The 5,363-nt window shown below is 46.3% G+C and overlaps 1 long non-coding RNA gene across 1 annotated transcript; it reads left to right on the top strand.

Annotated features, from left to right (window-relative positions):
* The first annotated feature begins 4 nt into the window (after nucleotides 1-4).
* On the top strand, nucleotides 5-5,147 carry LOC309536528. Its single transcript, XR_014221577.1, has 2 exons — nucleotides 5-4,434; nucleotides 4,471-5,147. It is a non-coding gene; the product is annotated as an uncharacterized lncRNA (long non-coding RNA).
* Nucleotides 5,148-5,363: the final 216 nt, after the last annotated feature.

Below are 5,363 nucleotides of genomic sequence, written 5' to 3'. Positions count from 1 at the left end.
AGAGGCTTCTTCGCACACCTGCACGAAAGCAAGGGGTGAGCAGCTTGTGGCAATTCTCCATATGTTCAACTACAGCTCCCAACATCCCCAACTATTGGCTGGGGCTGTTGAGTGTTGCAAGAACATTGGGGGTCCCATAGGTTCCTCCATGTCTTTGCTAATCCTACCCCACCCTGGAAATGTTTGGCCTACAGCGCTTTGGGGAGAGCTCTCCTTCCACACGGGGCTCTCAAGAAAACTGGAGCAGCATGGCCAGCTTGACGCTGGCCCCAGTCTTCCTGTTGGCTTAATAGGCCCCCCTAGAGGCCCTTGTGGGCTTGTCTACCCCACTTTCCTCGGAAAGACAGCCGATCACACATCAGTCCTCAGTGATGGGAGTCTGCCGCTTTGTTCCACGGAACAAAACCTGCAGCGCTGCAAGGGTAAGGCAGACCCTCCCCAAGCCCCACGGAGGCACAGGCTGTGTTTTTGCCCATTTAGGGAAACCATGCACCCGGAGCTGGGTGTCTTGGTGCCTGCGAGATGCTTTGCCTTGGAAGCCTTTGTTTCAAGGACAGCCTTTGCCAACCTGCTTCCCTACAGATGTTCTGGCCTACAACCCCCAGCTGTGCTGGCTGGGGCTGATAGGAGTTGCAGCCCAGAACATTTGGAGGGCACCAAGTTGTGTGTGTGTGTGTCTGTGTGGGACACTTTCCTTGAAGCTGCCCACAAGCTGCTTGGACAGTGCTTCCACCTCCCACTGGCTAAAGCTTCAGCAATTTGCTTCTGTCGGTATTCGTGTGGCTGACTTCTTGCTAAATCCCAAATAATTTATCTGCCTCCTAACCTGATTCCTTCCCTTCACACCCTAAATTATTATTTTGGTCCTAATTTTTCAAACTAACCAAGCCTATGTGAGTGTCTTAACTGATGCGCTTTTCAACAGCAGTGAGGGTGGTTTTTTTAAATTAAGGGAAAAGAATGTTTAATACAGTAATTCAAAGCTTTGTTAATTTATTAAGAGGTTTGTTACTGGCCTTGTATTTTTCAATAAAGTGTCAATGCCACCAATTGGGGGGGTTGTTTGTTTTTCAACGATGCCTATCCCAAAAGGAAGCAATTTAAAAAAAGGAAAATATGAAATTTGCACATAGTGAGATTACATCCTGCCCATTACTTTCATTGTTAGTTGCCAGGCAGGGGGGTTTGCTCAATCCTTGTTTGCCTCCATCGACTTGGTTCTTGTTGAAAGCCAACGAGCTGCGTAGAAAAAATCTCCTCCCTTCCCATTCCACAAAAAAGATTGCCGTTTATTTATTTTTAAGAGTTCTTTCCACATCTCTCCTTTCTATTTACTTTGCTCCCGCCTGTTATATCTCAACCACCAACAACTCTGCACAAACATCGCCCTTTAGAAGGAACACCATGGCATACTTGTGACAAAACGAACAATTATCCGTCTTTTGGAAGGATAACTTTTCCTCAATGGACAGCGGGAAGAGAAGTACTGTAGCGCTCTCATTCCCAACCCATGTCCCCTGTAATGTTTCCACTTCCCCTTAACCTTTCAAAATGGTGGCACTCCCGCCAACTGTTAACCCTCATGAGAGCTTCCGCTTACAAGAAAAATGGCCGCCAACTGGATTGGCTTTGAGTGGGCAAATTCACGAAGGGTAAGGCTTTCAGTGGCTATTAGCCATGATGGTTATGTTCTGGTCAGAGGCAGTAAAGTTTCTGAATACCAGTTGGTGGAAAACGCAGGAAAGGAGAGCACTCTTTTACCAGACAGGCATCTGATTGGCCACTGTAAGAACAGGATGCTGGAATAGGTGGCTCATTGGCTTAATCCAGCATATTCCTCTTATGTTCTCTAGTTTCCATGGTGCTTCTCAGCCCAGAGATAGCCCATGTGGTTGTTCATGCCTGACGACTGGCCATGGTGGCAAAGGATGATGGGAAGTTGGGAGCCCAGCACATTTGAAGGGCAGATTGGTTCACCGTTGCTGAAAACATGAAAGCAGGTGGGACATTAAGAGGACTGATGCAGTAGGTCCAGTCTTGAGCTCTCTCTCCCCTTCCACAAACCTCTGAGATTAACCAAGACATAACTCTTATTTCCTTTACTTGTGGGCCCCCTGCAACAAGGCACTGTGTTTTAATGCCTTGCAAAGAGCAAAAAAAAATTATTTTAAAAAATGCTACGGCACAAACACCAACTTTGGAAAAAAAATGGTTTATTGAAAAGGTCTGGAAAATAGTTTTGCTCTCTCAGCAATATTTAACAAGTCTTTTTCAAAGCAGTAACAATATGAAACGTTAGGCTTTTTATTTTTTCCTTTATAAAGTTCAGAACTCTGGGCGGTACGCCATGTCATCAACACTTTTAAAGTTTTGAGTAAAACAAGGCTTGCCTCTTTGGAGGAGCGGGGGACCTCTGACACACAATGAATGAACCACATCAGGCCTAGGGAACCTGTGGACCTCCTGGTGTTATTAGACTGCCAGAGTTGTACCCAACGAGATTAATGACCTTGACAAACGGGTTCAAGGGGTCTGCTCTTGAGTAGGACGACAACCCCCCCCCCCGCCAAATCCCCCAGCCTCAGCCAGCAAGGCCAATAGTTGGGGACAATGGGAGGTGGGATTCTAGCAGCATCTGTGGGACTGTGTATTCCCTGACACCCTCCCCCCACCCCACGCTGTCACCAGCCTGCCACTCTGTCCCTTCTCTGCTACACCCAACAAGGCTGCCATGTTTTAGGCCTGGAATGGGCACCTATGCAAAGCTCTGTAAAGGAAAGGAGCAGGCTTAGGCCAGGGATGTCACCAGGTCTTCCAAGCAGAAGTCACACACAGACAAGTGGGGAACCTATTGGATTGGTGGATGATCAGACCTGTTCACACACACCCGACATTTTAACTAATGCTGAATTAAAGCATAGGCCAAGGACCTCTTTGGAGATCCAACCAACACGCCATATTCTCAGCACACCTACTTATTTCTGCAATGCAGAAGGGACCCAAGGTCCCTTCCAACTCTGAAATGATTCTACGGTGACTCCCTGTGAACAGTCCCTTCGCCTGACTGTACTTCCACCTTCCGGTCAGGACTCCCATCCTGCAACTTTCCCGGCAAGCTGATCTATCGGTTCACCATTCTGCTAGCTGCTTGTTGTTACTCATCGTACCTGCCCGTAAAGGGGTGGTGGGCAGGGAGAGATTGAGATTTAAACACCTAGCGAATCAAAAACAAGCAAAAAAAAAACCATCAGCTACTTAGCTGAAACAAGAACCCAGAATGCAGGAAGGCGGTGTTTGTTGACCTCTGTTTTGGTGTTTCCTTGAGAGGACAGTGTTGAGGAGGGGTTGTAATAAGGAGAACCTAGCTTTTAACTTCTCCTGCTCCCTCCTTGCCTAGGCCTTCCGCTTACTCATTTTCTCAGCCTAGAAAACGGGGCTTTAATATTCCCCACGGCAGGTAGCCTGTAGAATGAAGCTCTGCGCAACCGCCAACCTTCGGCAGATTGTCTGTTCCCCAGGAGAAGTGATGGCTGTAGTGTTAATGTTAAATGGGGTTGCACTCTGGGAGCCCTTCGCTAGAACAAAAACCGGCTCGGGAACCAGTTTCCTTTCCAGTCAGCGGCTAAAGAGGAAGACCTGCAAGAACTACGGAAAATCAAACAGGCCTTGTTGCTCAGTGCCCAACCACATGATGGGATGGCGCCCAGCCGAACTCTCAACCTTGCAGAGGACAGACAGCAGTTCCCAACAGCAGGTGCAAGGACCAGATGAGGCCCCCATGAACTGCCTTAAGGCAATGGCACATTGTAAGGGTGGCGGGAGCTTTGGCCCTCCAGATGTTGCTGAACTACAGTTCTTGACATCCCTGGCCACTGACCATGCTTGCTGGGGCTGATGAGAGCTGTAGTCCAGCAATACCCAGAGGGCTAAAGGTCCCCCACCCCTTAGTACTGAAAGTGAGGGAGCAAAAAAGCACCCCTAGCCACAACCAGGATGCCACCTTTAATTGCAACAGTATGGCCAGAAGGTCCAGGTACAATTTTTTTAGGCTGCTTACCTTTCTGAGAGGTTCTGTTGCCTGCTCCCCTGTCTGCCTGCCTGCAGCAATTAGGTTAGGAGACAGTTAACCAATTAAATCACGAAAACAGGGGAGGAGGATATTTGCTCAGGATCCCAGCAGAGCAAGTTAAAGCTCACCTGTGCACTATAAGATCTCATTAGTAAACTGAATCAAGTTTGGAGGCAGTAATGAAAGACTTTTTGGGGAGACCTTATATAAAATCTTTACTTAAAACAAAAGAATCCAGAGTTGCTTTTTTAAATATCCTGAGAAACATTACTCGTTTAAATAATAAGAAGCACTAAAGATGCCAAATTATTTTATTTGGGGGGGGGAGTTTACCAAAAAAATAAACTCCCAGATTTTCTAAATAAGTCTTGTTTTATTTTGTCATCTCATTTGCAAATGAGTCTTTCCTCAGCATATTAATCCTTCAACATACTTCATATCAAAAGGTTTTATTCAATACCAGCCCTTGTTTGTGTTTGATCCATTGGTGTTAATGGACACAACTACCTTAGGTCTGTTAATTTCAGTGGGTCTACTCTGAGCAGGAGGGCTTTGCTGGCTACAACCTTAAGTCCTTTATTCTGTTCCTTTTCTTAATTCTTGCATCTAAGGATGTTGGGGGGGGGGAGGTCATTGCCTTTTTAAAGCAAAGCTCTATTTTCACAGATTAGAAAGCAAGACTGTGATTCAAAAACAGTGCACTCTCCGCCCTCTAGAAAACTCGTGACAGCGGTAACATAATCATACTATAAAATATAAGCAAAACCAAGGCATCTAAAAAGCTGGTTGAAACGTCTCTCCCAAATGTTGCCAACAACATTTTGCCTGATTCATACCCAATTTCAGAACCGGCCAACAAACCCAAATCCAATATTCTAGCACACAAAACATTTACAACAGTCGCCTTTTCACAAATATATAACATACACATAACACAATTTAGTGCAGTTGACGCTACCGTCAAGAGCTGAAGATCTGCTTTGGGAGGAAAGAGAAAACATTCAGGGTTCTCTCCTGCTCAGAAGCAGACCCATTGAAATTAGCAGACATAACTAAAGGCCGATCATTTCAACAGGTTTACTCTCAGCAAAACTTGGTTGGATGAAACTCGCAGGTGTGTATTGTAAAACCCGTCTGTAGAGCCTGAGACCCTCAGTGGCTGATGGTCAGAGAGTTGTAGCCCAACAGGATCTACAGGCCCTTAGGCTCCTCATCCCTGTTGCAAAAGGTGAAACACACACTTTCCCTAATGCTAAGACAGCCACGAAACCCCAACAGAACACCGTTCATTTAG

This window comes from Podarcis vaucheri, assembly GCF_965113315.1.
Source record: "Podarcis vaucheri genome assembly, chromosome: 7".
NCBI classification, from domain to species: Eukaryota; Metazoa; Chordata; class Lepidosauria; order Squamata; family Lacertidae; genus Podarcis; species Podarcis vaucheri.
Note: the sequence above shows the minus strand (reverse complement) of the source record. Positions and strands in the feature narration are given on the sequence as shown.